Consider the following 14780-nt stretch of genomic DNA (forward strand, 5'->3'; position numbering starts at 1 on the left):
TGCATGACCAAGGCCTACACTTCACTTGTGGGTTGAGGCACGCAACAAAGCAGTCTATTTTCATAATAGAAGCCCACATCACATACTTGGGATGAGGACACCAGAGGAAGCTTTCTCCAGTAAGAGACCAGATGTGGGTCACTTGAGGATCTTTGGCTCATCGGTATATTGCCGTGTGACAAAGGATGCACGGAATAAGCTTGATCCAATAGCAGAGTTGGGGATATTTGTGCAGTACATTGATACACCTCATAACTATCGGGTGAACTTGCCTACTAGTCAGAGGATAGTGGTTCATAGAGATCTCAAGTTTGATGAGCAGAAGGCCATGTAAGTTTCCCTTGAGAGGGAGCTCCAACTATAGGCTATGGAGGAACTATTGGTTACTAAGGAGGAGGAGCCTCAGACTGATGTGGAGCAGCCACATGCATAGGTTCTAGGAGTGGAGGCATCCACTCAAGCAGAGTCTTCTAGAGGTAGACAAAAGCACACAGGAGAAGCTGATGGATTGTTGGAGGATGTGAGAGAGAATGTGGGAGCACCATCTTCTCAACACAGACAAAGGAGGTCACCTGAGAGGTACACTAGATACACGGCCCTTGCTAGGGAATGTGTTGAGAATGAGCCATCTTCCTTTATGGAAGCAGTGCAGGAGCCGATTTGGGTTGATGCTATGGTGGAGGAGTATGACTCCATAGTTTGTAATAGTGTTTGGGACGTGGTTCCAAGACCAGAGAACAAGTCAGTTATGAGTTCTCGTTGGCTTTAGAAGGTAAAGAAAGCTGTTGGTGGTAGTGTGGAGAAGCATAAGGCAAGATTTGTTGTCCGTGGTTTTTCACAGGTCGAGGGGATTGACTATGATGAGACTTTTTCTCTTGTCACAAGGTACTCATCTATCAAATCTATGTTGGCACTATCAGCATACATGCATTGGAAGATCCATCAGATGGATGTGAAGATCGCATTCCTCAATGGCCAGATTGAGGAAGAGGTGTACATAGAGCAGCTGGAAGGTTTTGAGACCTTCGATCATGAGTCACATGTTTGCCAACTCAAGAGAGCATTGTATGGGCTGAAGCAAGCACCTCATGCTTGGTACACCAGGATAGACAACTACTTCACCGAGTTGGGCTTCACAAAGAGTGAAGAAGATGCAAACCTGTACCACATCATGGTGAAAAGTAAGTTGTTGATCATCATACTTGATGTTGATGATCTCATATTGACTGGTGATGATCAGTTGAACGTGTCTTGCAATGAGGACCTTGTAAGAGAATTCGAGATGAAATACATGGGTCTCATGCATTACTTCCTCGGCATGGGAGTGTGGCAGAGGGATGGGGAGTTGTTTATGTCTCAAGGCAAGTATGCCAATGAGATACTCAGGAGATTCAACATGGAGAAGTGCAAACTTATGCAGACTCCTCTAGCTGGTAACTGGAGGAAGGAGGATGCTACTTCATGGGAAGTAGTGGAAGCTACTCTGTATAGGCAGCTTGTGGGTTCACTAATGTACTTAGTGAACACATGAATAGATTTGTGCTATGCGGTGAACGAACTGAGTCAAGCAATGGTTCATCCTACCAAGATGTTTTCGAAGGTGGCAAACCATGTATTGAGATACCTCATAGGCACCTCTCAGTATGGATTATGGTACAGATGGATAGAGGGAGTGAAGCTACAGGGCTTGACTGATGCAAATTGGGTAGGGAGTCCATCAGATCAGAAGAGCACATCAGGAGGGATTTTCAACCTTGGGTCAGTGGTAGTTGCTTGGTACAGTAGGAAACAAAGGTCATTTTCACTCAGCTCAGCAGAGGCAGAATACATGGTTGCAAGTCAGGTAGCATGTGAGGCCATCTGGATGCGGAAAATCCTAGTTGGTTTGTTTGATCAGAGGATGGATCCAACTATGATCCATTCTGATAATCAGAGTTGTATCAAACTCACTGAAAATATAGTATATCATGATAGGCCCAAGCACATCGATATCCGGTATCATCATCTCAGAGACTGTGCAGCGAGGAGGATCATTTTACTACAATATATTTCGATAGAGAAGCAAGATGCTGACATTTTGACAAAGGCATTGTCAAAATGTAAATTTGAGTTCCATAGAGACAGGATAGGGGTGGTAGATAATCCATTTATTGTTGAGAGGGAGTGTTGAAATATGGCAACAAGAATATTCCAATTTAATTTGTCCTTTAATTAAATTATGAATTAAGATCGAATTTAGTCTTAACAACTACTTGGAAATAATTAATTAATTTATTTTGAATTAATTAGTTGGAGAAATTCAAGTTAGAAGTCTTTCTAAAGTCATGCAAGATTTATCTCTTAAATTAAGGAGATAAGATTGAGTTATATTTGAGTTGTAATTAGTTAACTCAGTTTACTGAGTTAAGTCTAGTTAAATTAGTTCCAAACTATTTGAGGAACTAATGGTGAGTTAACAGTCAGTTGATTCATGCATGCACTCAACTAGTGCTACTCCAGTTAACTGAAGATTCCCTCATCAGAAACTCATGCATGTCTGTTATGAGAAAGACCTAGTTGAGATTAAATTCAAGGATAGTGCACTATCAGTTGCATGTGTTTTCTCAAAGAGAAAATTCATGCATGCAGTCAAGGATTTAATCCTTGAGGATTACGCAGTTTTGGAGGAGATCATCCACATGGTAAGAAGATTTTTCCACTTGGTAAGAGAGAATAATCCACAAGGAACAACGCAAGGAAATAGGAGCTTGGAGGGTAGAGAGGAAGGTTAAAGAGAAGACAAGATTTCCTATGAGCATCTGTGAGGATTGTACTGAGAGCTGGCTAGCTGTGAGAACTAAGGCTTTGTATAATTCCTATGTATTTCCAACATGTGTGATAATACAATAGTGTGGGGTTTTTAGTTGAGGCTTTCCCCAAAGTATTTTCATGTGTATTGTGTCATTAATTCTTCTTCTTCTAGTTATATTGTTCAACTTGATCTTTAAGCTTCCACAAATTGATAGTAGAAGTAGGTTATAGTATTCTTCTTTGATTTATATTGCATTATCAAGTTAACCTACCATCAAATTTTCTACACTGTGTTTTAGAATTCATATGCAGGTAATTTCTATACGGTGTTAAAAGCTACATTTGGTATTAGAGTTGTTTTGGGTTCAAGGGGACGCATTTGTTGCTGAGGGGTTTCGCTCAGGCTTGTGATAGACCTTTTTCAGTGGGAGATCTGCGGGATCGATTCTGGTGGTGAAAGAATATGGTGAGCAGTGGAAAGATAGAGATCGAGAAATTTAATGGTCATAGTTTTGAGTTGTGGAAACTCAATATGGAGGATCTATTTGTGGATAAAGATTAGTGGATCATGGTAGATTTGGGTACTAAACCAACGAGAGTGTCTGATGAAGAATGGAAGAAGTTGGATTGGAAGGCAAAGAGAACAATATGATTGTGTGTCTCAGATTCAATATTGCTAAATGTATTAGGGGAAGCCACGGCTAAGGCTTTGTGAGACACGTTAGGGACTTTGTACCAATCTAAGTCTCTGGTGAATAAATTGTTCGTACGGAATAATCTATATAACCTGAGGATGAAAGATGGAGACTCGGTGATAGAGAATTTGAATGCATTTAATATTGTGGTAAGTTAGTTATTATCTCTTGATATTAAAATTTCAGATGAAGATAAGTGCATCATTTTGTTGTGTTCTCTACCAGATTCATGGGATAGTCTCGTTATTGCAATAGGTAGCAATTCAACTGCCTTGCAGTTTGATGAAATAGTCTCATCCTTACTGACGGAGGAGATGAGATGGAAAAATATGGAGAGCTAGAATGGTGATGCCTTGTCTGTACGAGGATAGTCCTAGAATAGAAACAAAAATAAGTCATTGAGTGGGAGATCTAAATCTAGAGGGAGATCTAAATCTCCAGGAAAACCTGTAAAGGTAGTTTGATGGAAATGTGGAAAGGAGGGGCACTACAAAAGGGACTATAAATCTAAAGCTCCTGACAAAGGAAAGGGATCTAATGATGCTCCTTCTGCAGAGGTGAAAACCACCTCAAATGAAGGTGGGGATGTGTACTTGGCTTCTTCAAGTACACATGTAGATCATGAGGCATGGTTGATTTACTCAGGTGAATCCTTTCACTTCACTCCCCATAGAGAGTGGTTCTGCGAGTATGAGAAATATGATGGTGGTGATGTCTTCTTAGGGAATGATAGTAAGCCTAGAATTGTTTGTCGTGGAAAAGTAAAGTTGAAGTTGCAAGGTGGAAGGGTTAGAAGACTTCCGGGTGTTTTGCATATTCCTGCATTAGCCAAAAATCTGATTTCTGCAAGCAAGTTGGATGATGCAGGTGTAAAAATAGTATTCGATAAGGATACCTGCAAGATGGTTCGGGGAGCACTGGTATTGATGCTAGGAGTTCAGATTGGAACTCTGTACAATCTGAAAGGTAGCACTATTTTTTATGGTTGCAACAGTTCTGTGGTTCCTGAAAGTGGAGCAGAAAATCTAATGGTCTCTGGAGAGAAGACCATGTTGTGGCATCAAAGGCTTGGACATATTAGAGAGAAGGGCCTTCAAATACTTCATGGTAAAGGTATGGTAGAAGATATGAGTAATAGCTCTCCAGATTTTTATTTATGTGAAAATTGTGTATATGGGAAGAAGAATCAGGTAAGTTTCCCCTCTGGTGGTAAGAGGGAAAAATAGATATTAGAGCTTGTGCACAGTGATGTGTTTGGACCTGTGAAGGTTCCATCACTGGGTAAGTCTATGTACTATGTATCATTTATAGATGACTTCTCAAGGAAAACATGGATATATTTCCTTAAGAAGAAATCTAAACTCTTTGACAGGTTTAAAGAATTTAAGGCTCTGATGGAAAACCAGATGGAGAAGAAGATAAAGGTGCTAAGGACAGATATCAGTGGAGAGTTTTTTAGTAAGGAATTTAAAGAATTATGTAAGAAGTGGGGTATAGCATGGTAGAATACTACTCCATATACACCTAAGAAAAATGGAATTGCAGAAAGAATGAACAAGACTTTGATGGAAAGGGCAAGAAGCATGCTCAATGGTGCCTGGTTAGGACAAGAATTCTAGGCAGAGGTAGTTGAGACAACATGTTACCTGGTCAATAGATCACCTTCATCAACATTGGAGGATAAGACTCCCCAAGAGGTATGGACTGGTAAGAAACCCTCTCTTTCACATCTGAGGATATTTGGATGTGATGCATATGTACATGTTCCAAATGAGAAAAGAACCAAGTTGGATAGTAAATTTGAAAAGTGCATCTTTATTGGGTGTAAGGATGGTTTAAAGGGTTATAAGATTTGGAACCCAGTAACAAGGAAGGTTGTGTACAACCAAGATGTGGTGTTTAGAGAGGTGAAAGATGTTATTAAACATGAAGTCCCATCAAAGGAACATGAGAAGATAGAGTTTGAGCTAAAGGAGGAAGAATCAAAATCTACAGTAGAGGACAAATCAGAATATGATGAGCCACAAACTCTGGGTGTAAGAAGATCAGTTGGAGAAAGAAGGCAGCCAGAAAGGTATAGTCCATCTGATTTCTGTTCAAATTTTTCTTTATCTATTACTGATGATGATCCCAGAACTGCAAAGGAAGCAATAGATTCAGAGGATGGAAAACTCTGGAAAGAGGCCATGGTCGATGAAATGGCATCTTTAAACAAAAATGAGGCTTGGGATCTGATAGAGTTGCTGGCTGGAAGGGAGTCCATTGGTAGTAAATGGGTGTTCAATAAGAAGACAAATGTAGAAGGAAAGGTGGAGAAATAGAAAGCTCGGTTGGTAGCAAAAGGTTACTCCCACGTGCTAGTAATTGATTTCGGTGATATTTTTTTCCCATGTTGCCAAGGTAGCTTCTATTAGATTACTTCTATCTCTTGCTAGTGCTTTTGATTTTGAGGTAGAATAGATGGATGTGAAGACAACATTTCTTCCCAGGGATCTAGAAGAGGAGATCTACATGAAGGAACCTGAAGATTTTGCAGGGAAGGGTAAGAAAGAACTGGTATGCAAGTTAAAGAAGTCCCTGTATGGGTTAAAATAGTCACCAAGGATGTGGTATCAAATATTTGATACATTTATACGGGGACTTGGCTGCACTAGAAGCAAAGTAGATCATTGTGTGTATTTTAAATTAATTGGTGACCGTGTTATTTATTCGGTCTTGTATGTGGATGATATGTTGCTAGTTGGAAAGGACAAAGAGATTATCCAGGATTTGAAGACTCAATAGTCCTCGAAATTCAACATGAAAGATCTTCGTGATGCAAACTATATTTTGGGCATGGAAATTAAAAGAGATCGAGCAAAGAGGAAGTATGTCGAGACAATACTGCAAAATTTTAATATGCAGGATAGTAAACCGGTGAAGGTTCCTATTCCTGTAGGTGTGAAGTTATCTGCTGAACAGTGTCCCAAGACACAACAAGAGGAAGAGGACATGTCCCGTGTTCCATATGCAGGTGCAGTCAGTAGCTTGACATATGCAATGGTCTGTACTAGACTAGACATTGCACATGTAGTGGGAGTATTGAGTAGGTTTATGTCAAAACCTGGAAAGGAGCATTGGACAGTAGTGAAGCAGGTTTTTTGGTATTTGCATGGCACTAGTGATTATGGCTTGTTCTACCAAGGAAGACCAGGATTGGACAGAGTGTTGGATATTCATGGCTTCGTTGATGCAGAATCAATTGGAGATTTGGGTCAAAGAATATCTACAAGTGGGTATGTGTTTAACCTATTTGGAGGTGCAGTCAGTTAGATGAGTAAGAAATAATCTATAGTGGCACTATCAACTACAGAGGCTGAATACATGGAAGCCACTCATGCAAGCAAGGAAGCAGTTTGGTTGCAGAGATTGTGTTCAAGTATGGGGTTAGTACAGTGAGCTATAAGGATAGACTGTGACAGCCAAAGTACAATTTTTTTGGCAAAGAACCCTGCTTATCATTCAAAGACAAAACACATTGATGTTCAGTATCACTTTGTGAGGGATATGATAGCAGAAAAAAGGTGTTGCTGATAGTAGAAAAAAGGTGTTGCTAGTAAAGGTGGACACTTTGAAGAATACTGTAGATGCATTGACAAAATATGTGAGCTCTGAGAAGTTCTCTTGGTGTAGAGAAACAATGGGTATTGCAGGGCTAGATAAATTACTACGCTCTCTTCTGGCCCCTTGTGGAAAGAAAACAACAAGTGGGAGAATGTTGGGTTGTGTTAAATTATTTCTACGACTAGCCCACATAGTTAACTGGGGCTTAGAGGGGGTTTGAAGCCCCCCCTTTGTTGTGCCAATTGTACAGCGGGGGGGTCATAGGGAGGTTTTAGGGGGGTAGGTAGCACCCCTCTACGAGGTTCGGGGCAACACCCTTGGGAAAAATTTTTTGGACCCTATATTAGGTTGGGCGGACCAACCTATGGTTTTGTGCATGGTTTTCACACATTCTTTTGGATGCAATGGTTTTCGGTCCATGGTATTGGATGCTTTGGCATGTATAAATATGTATCGTAACATTGAAACGAACATAATGAAAAATCAATCTGGTAGTCCTTATAGGTTTTAACCATGTATAGAAATTACCTACATACGAATTCTAAAACACAGAAAATAAACAATGCGAGAGCATAACACATAAAACACATATACACTGAGATTTTCCCCTGGATCCCAAAACCAGGACTATCAGCTTGATTTTTCATTATGTTCCTTTCAATGTTATAATACATATTTATACATGTCGAAGCATCCAATACCATGGACCGAAAACCATCGCGTCCAAGAAACATGTGTGAAAATCATGCACAAAACCATAGGTGGGTCCGCCCAACCTAACATAGGGTTAAAAACCAAAATTTTCTGGGGCGTTGCCCCGGACCCCATAAAGTGGGGTTACGGGTATGCCTCAAAACCCTTGTGACCCCCCCCTCGCTACACAATCAGCGCAATGAAGGGGGGCTCCGCCCCCCCTGTAACCCCCTTGTTAACTACGTGGGCTAGTCGTGGAAAGAATATAACACAACCCAACATTCTCCCACTTATTGTTTTCTTTCCACTGGGGGTCACAAGAGAGCTTAGTCATTTTTTCAGCCTTGAAACCCCCATAGTTTCTCTACACCAAGAGAACTTCTCAGAGCTCACAGATTTTTTCAATGCATCTGCAGTATTCTTCAAAGTGTCCACCTTTACCTGCAACACCTTTTTGTCTTCCATCATATCCCTCACAAAGTGATATTGAACATCAATGTTCTTTGTCTTTGAATGATATGTTGGGTCCTTTGCCAAGAAAATTGCACTTTGGCTGTCACAGTCTATCCTTATAGCTCCCTGTACTAACCACATACTTGAACACAATCTCTGCAACCAAACTGCTTCCTTGCTTGCATGAGTAGCTGCCATGTATTCTGCCTCAATAGTTGATAGTGCCACTACAGATTGTTTCTTACTCATCCAATTGACTGCACCTCAAAATAGGTTAAACACATACCCACTTGTAGATATTCTATGATCCAGATCTCCAGCCTAGTCTGCATCAACAAAGCCATGAATATCCAACACTTTGTCCAATCCTGATCTTCCTTGGTAGCACAAACCATAATCACTAGTGCCATGAAAATACCTAAAAACCTACTTCACTACTGTCCAGTGCTCCTTCCCTGGTTTTGACATAAACCTACTCAATACTCCCACTACATGTGTAATGTTTAGTCTAGTACAGACCATTGCATACATCAGGCTACCTACTGCACTTGCATATGGAACACAGGACATGTCCTCTTCCTCTTCTTGTGTCTTGGGACACTGTTTAGCAGATAACCTCACACCTACAGGAATAGGAACCTTCACTGGTTTACTATCCGTCATATTAAACCTTTGCAGTATTGTCTCAACATACTTCCTTTGGTTTAACCAGAGCTTCCTCTTTGCCCGATCTCTTTTAATTTCCATGCCCAAAATATAGTTTGCAGCACTAAGATCTTTCATGTCGAATTTGGAGGACAATTGGGTCTTCAAATCCTAGATAATTTCTTTGTCATTTCCGACCAGCAACATATCATCCACATACAAGAACAGACTATTCACTAGAGACTTAGATTGGTACAAAGTCCCTAACTTGTCCCACAAAGCCTTTGTCGTAACTTCCCCTGATACATTCAACAATACTGAATCTGAGGCACACAATCGTATTGTGCTCTTTGCCTTCTGATCCAAATTCTTCCATTCTTCATCGAACACTCCCGTTGGTTTAGTACTCAAGATTCACTGGTCTTTATCGACCAATAGATCCTCCATCTTGAGTTTCCACAACTCAAAACTCTGACCATTAAATTTCTCAATCTCTATCTTTCCACTTCTCACCATCCTCTTTCACCACCAGAATTGATCTCGTAGATATCCCACTGAACAGGGTCTACCACAGGCCCAAGCGAAACCCCTCAGCAACAAAGGCATCCACTTGAAGCCAAACCTGGCTTTGATACCAAATGTAGGTTTTAACCCTATATAGAAATTATGTGCATACGAATTCTAAAACATAGAAAATAAACAATGCGAGAGAATAACACGTAAAACACATATACACAGAGATTTTCCCCTGGATCCCAAAACTGGGAGTACCAGCTTGATTTTTCATTATGTTCCTTTCAATGGTATAATACATATTTATACATGCCAAAGCATCCAATACCATGGACCGAAAACCATCACGTCCAATAGCATGGACCAAAAACCATTGCGTCCAAAAAACATGTGTGAAAATCATGCACAAAACCATAAAGTGAGGTTACGGGTACGCCTCGAACCCCTTGTGACACCCCCCCCCCCCAACTACAAAATCGGCATAATGTAGGGGGGCTCTGCCCCCCCTCTAACCCCCCAGTTAACTACGTGGGCTAGTCATGGAAAGAATATAACACAACCCAACAGTCCCAGTTTTGAGATCCAGGGGAAAATCTCTGTGTATATATGTTTTATGTGTTATTCTCTCGTTTATTTATTTTCTATGTTTTAAAATTTGTATGCAAGTAGTTTCTGTACGTGGTTACAACCTACAAAAAGGGGGTCCTACATTAGGGTCTCATGTAGCCTCATCGCAATAACTAATGCCTCTGCCTGAGTTGTTAGCTTCTGCTATGATAGCGCACTCCTCAGATGTGTCGTTAGTGACGTTACAAACCATTCGTGATGTTGTCCATCCATTAGATTCATATTAGCTTCGCTAATCATGCATTTCAGTCTCTGATCCAACTCCCAAGGAGTCTCGCCTGGTAGCATCATGATCTCTTTGAATCCAATGATCGACTGTGCTTCAGACTTTGGCTTGCTAAATTCTTTATTTAGCGTTTCTTGGATATCCACGATTCCCACATTTGGATTATCATTGGAGTGCTTAATATACCAGGTCAATGCGTGGTCTTGTAGGGCACTAACCAATGTCACTTTCTTTATATTTTCATTTGTAACTCCTTTCACTTCCCATACAGCCCTTACCACGAACCAAAATTGGTCAGGATCCTCATTTCTCAATCCCTTGAACACAGGCAACTTCATTGTGCTTGCCATATTGAATCACGATGGTGGTGGAGGTGGTGAGGGTGAAGATGGAGGTCATGGTGGTGAAGCTAGTGGCGGTGTGTGTGGGGGTGGTATTCATGGAATTCTTTGCCTTATAAGATGGATCACACTTTGCAGAAAGACCTTCGCGATTTCTTCCTCATGCCCTTGCAGAGGTGAAATCAAGGGGCTAGTTTCTGGTCTATATTTCCTTCGTTCTTGTAAGTTATTCCACTTCGTGTAGCTCTGAACATCAAGGTAACTGCATAACTCTCTTTTCACACAATAGAATTTTAATCCAAGTATTCAAATACTTTATGTACTTACCTCGCGGTCCCTTGAGAAAGCATCGCTCTTCCTCGTGATAGCTGACTGAGGTGTCAGCTACGAAATTAGTAATGAATCCTCCTATAATCTGATCGATCCAATGATCAATGGTGTGTGTGATCTTATCCTCCGATGCTTCGAACCTTTGCACTAACTCTGGGGTCCACACAATAGGATTTTCGAGTTTCCACCTTCCTTGGCTATCTACTAGCTTCACGATCCACTCGTACAACTTAGAAGGGAAAGACTTGAAGAATATTCCGTGGATCTTTGTGTAGATGTAGAAGTCTAACACACTCTTTTTTATCAGTCATGAGTTCCTATTCTCCTACGCCACGCACTCGTGAATTCTTCTGTCCAACCAGCCTTCAATTTTCTTCTTACCTGGATTCCAATGATATGACATCAGACATCTCTATGCAGATTTTGGTCTCGAAAACAAAACCATTTGTTGGTTTGAGGGGGCTTAACCCAGGCTCAGAGTTATTTAGCCAAACAAATCCCTACAATACTGGCCCTTTCACCATCAGCCCGCGAAGTGTGAACTGAAGTCTCACCCAAAGAGGTATTGGGGGATGCTAGAACCAAGTTTATGCACCCTCTAGATGTTTGAGGGGTCCATTTAGTCCAACTGTGGCTACCTTCGTGCAGGTCACTTTACGCATTGTTCTAACCTGCAAGACCTTTTCGATCTGTTATAATCGCCTATGCGCAACCCTAACTAGGGGCTAAGATGCTTTCGCGCTACTATGGCAGTGATCTGGGCTATTTCCCCAAATTACACCGTGTCTCTTACTTATCTTCTTAAAGATGTTAGTTAACTTCGTGTAAACAGATACTTTATCTCGCATTCACTTAATTAACACAATCATATATGTTTGCGCATCATATAAACAGTAGGAATGCAATTCATACCCAATACATTCAATGCAGAAAACAAGAAATAAATACACAGGAATGATATAAAACTTCTCTTTATTAATGCTTCCAACTGTTACAAACTTGACTCGCCCTGTGCACTCAGCTGCAAGGGTCCGCACACTCAGTTGTGGACTACTGGGCCTCTGTGCACTCAGTGGAAGAGCCTTCTACTACTCTATGACCCAAAACTAGAGTTTACACTTTAGATACGACTCAACTCTTCATCCTTAAACTTCTTATCATTTTCTTTTAGAACTTACAGCCTCACTGTAATTATACAATCCCATGGTCTGTAGACCATGGGTAGATCTCTATAGCCAACCTTACATTACAAAATTGACGGTGGACAACCCTATGACTCATCTACAAGCTACGTGCTCCATGCCCACAAAATGCGGAGTCTTTACATCAGAGTTACAACTTCTGACCAAAATTTGGGATTTAAGCCCAAAAACTTCCCTTGGGGGATCCCGTGCCCAACAAATTTTGAAGAAAAACCACATGTTATTTCTGTGACTATATCACTTCAAGATCTGCATCTTCCAGAATATAAATGTAATAGTGGTTATTCTAACCTTCAAGTATTACACTATTTTAATTTTCTGTTAAACTTCCATTATGCTCACATTTCCTCTCTGATTTCACGCAATTGTAGTTGCCAAAAATATCTCATATGTTCTTATGGATTCATTTGCATTGACTAGTTAATGCACATGCCTGTATGTAATTGTGAGATTATGTATTTAAATTTAAGCTCCATGAATCATAGCATCCAATCCTCTTACATCCATATGTCTATCTTTAGCTCTTATCGGTATAGAACTGTTGAGGTTTCAAGCTCTATGTGATGAGTTAGTCTTCCCCCTCTCTTCTTTCATTACTCTACAAAAGCTGATTAAACTGTAAGTCCTTGAATTAGTTGGCCTCCACTAGTTTTTACCTATATTCTTTTGAGTTGTATATGTGAAAGGATACCAGAAATACATGGCTTATATCCTTAGATGAAGGAAACAATCTTTGTTATTATTTTTATATTTGTAACTACTGTGTGTATAAGATGTATATGATGTCTCCAGTTTCCTAAAGATCATATAAGACACATAAAGATAGATGTTACCAGGCACTGGTCTTGTAAGAAATCCAAGGTTGTCTCTGGAAGTAACAACAGACCCAATGTTGTCGCCCTTCATTAAAATTTCCAAGAAGTTGAGAGATTAGAGCGAGGGCTCATATCTAAAAATGTCTTTTAAATAAGTTGAGGAATCATTTATAAGACCCGTAGCTCAAAAGACAGTTAAATTACCCATGGGGGGCCACTATCAAGTCCTAGAACTATAGTGGAAGGTCTAAACGCACAAACACGAATCACGAGACCCCTATGTTGGCTTGTTGGGGCCTGACCTAGGTTCGGAGGTGATTTAGCCAATAAAATCCCAGTACTACTGGCCCTTTCGGTAATAGTCCACAGAGCACGGCCTGAGGTCTCACCTGAAGTAGTATGGGAGGGTGCTAGAACTAGGTTTCCACACCCTGGAGATGTCTGATGGGTTCAAGTGGTCCGCAGAGCACACGTCGCTATGCGCACTTACTCGTTCCTCATAGCCCGAGGTGTTGCCTTAACGCAGCCCTACTCAGGGGCCAAATGGTGTTATTACCCAAGTCCTTACTAGTAATCTAATATTAGTTGATTAAACTAGCTTACTTGCATGTGTAAAGTATCCTTAGCAATATAAATCATTCATACAAGTGCACACAATAAATAAACAGTACATTAGCAATTGATATCAAACATCTAATAACTCAAGAACAGATACACAAAATTTGGAATGAACTTCTTTTGTCATTCTCTTCTTCAGTTACAAACTCAACTCTACCCTATGCACTCAGCTGCAGGGGTCCACGCACTCAGCTACGGACATCTAGGCCTCTGTGCACTCAGCTGCAGAGCCTTCTCGTACTCTATGACCCAAGATACACTTAGACACTTGCTCCGTGCTTCTATCTCATACTTCGCTCTAACTAACTATCTTTTACACTTAGAGCTTTGCTTTATTTATACAATCCCATGGTCCATGGACCATGGGTAGGCTAACATTACATTCAAAACTAGGGTACACAACCCTATGACTCTAACATTCATTTCACGCCCGCAATTCACAGATCTTTACAACAATATCAACTCAAAACTTAGGCTTTAAGCCCCAAAACATGCCGTGGGGGGATTCCATGCCCAACAAGCCCCCAACACAAACATCATGACTTGCCCTCGAGTCACTCTGTCAGTGTGGTGATCTTGGTGCGGAGTCCCTCCAACTATTTCTTGAATGGTACTGATGTCTACAGCACACTGAGCTACTGCTTTCTGAACCTGCTGCATCTGTTCTTCTGAGACCTCTGTGGATGGCGCACTTTCTTGCATCTACACGTGCATCCCTTGTATGTGTGCAAGCTTCCCTTTGATATTTAACGTGATTTTGAAGGCTTCGTCAATCCATGGCTAAACACATGCTTTGAGGACTGCTTCCTTATGGCATGTCGTGTCCACCTACTCCTTTAATGCCTTGGCTTGCTGCATCCTCGCAAGACGCTGAGTGAGGACTACTATTTGCATAGTTCCTCTGACACCGTCACACTGCTGTTGGAGTTCACGTGCCTTTGTTTCTAGGCACTAGATGTTGGGGTCCTCTTGCAAAGTTGTGAGGACCTCAAGTGCCTGTTCCAACATGCCAGTAAAGTCGCGCACTGCACCTCCAATTTGTTCCAACCCTGTTGCGATAGCACTAGAGTGTTGTTCTCTGATTTCTGGGGGAGTTGAACATTGCGCCTTCAACCGTAGCTCGGCGATCTAGAGATTCAGCTCCAACTACACCTTTGTCATTTCTTCCCTGGCCTTGTAGACTCCAGTTGCCAAATTAGGATCCGCACTTCTAGCAGTATATCTGCTGC

The sequence above is a fragment of the Pinus tabuliformis genome, chromosome 7 (assembly GCF_031772625.1).
Source record: "Pinus tabuliformis cultivar Carrire ecotype Pingquan chromosome 7, CPIR1, whole genome shotgun sequence".
NCBI lineage: Eukaryota > Viridiplantae > Streptophyta > Pinopsida > Pinales > Pinaceae > Pinus > Pinus tabuliformis.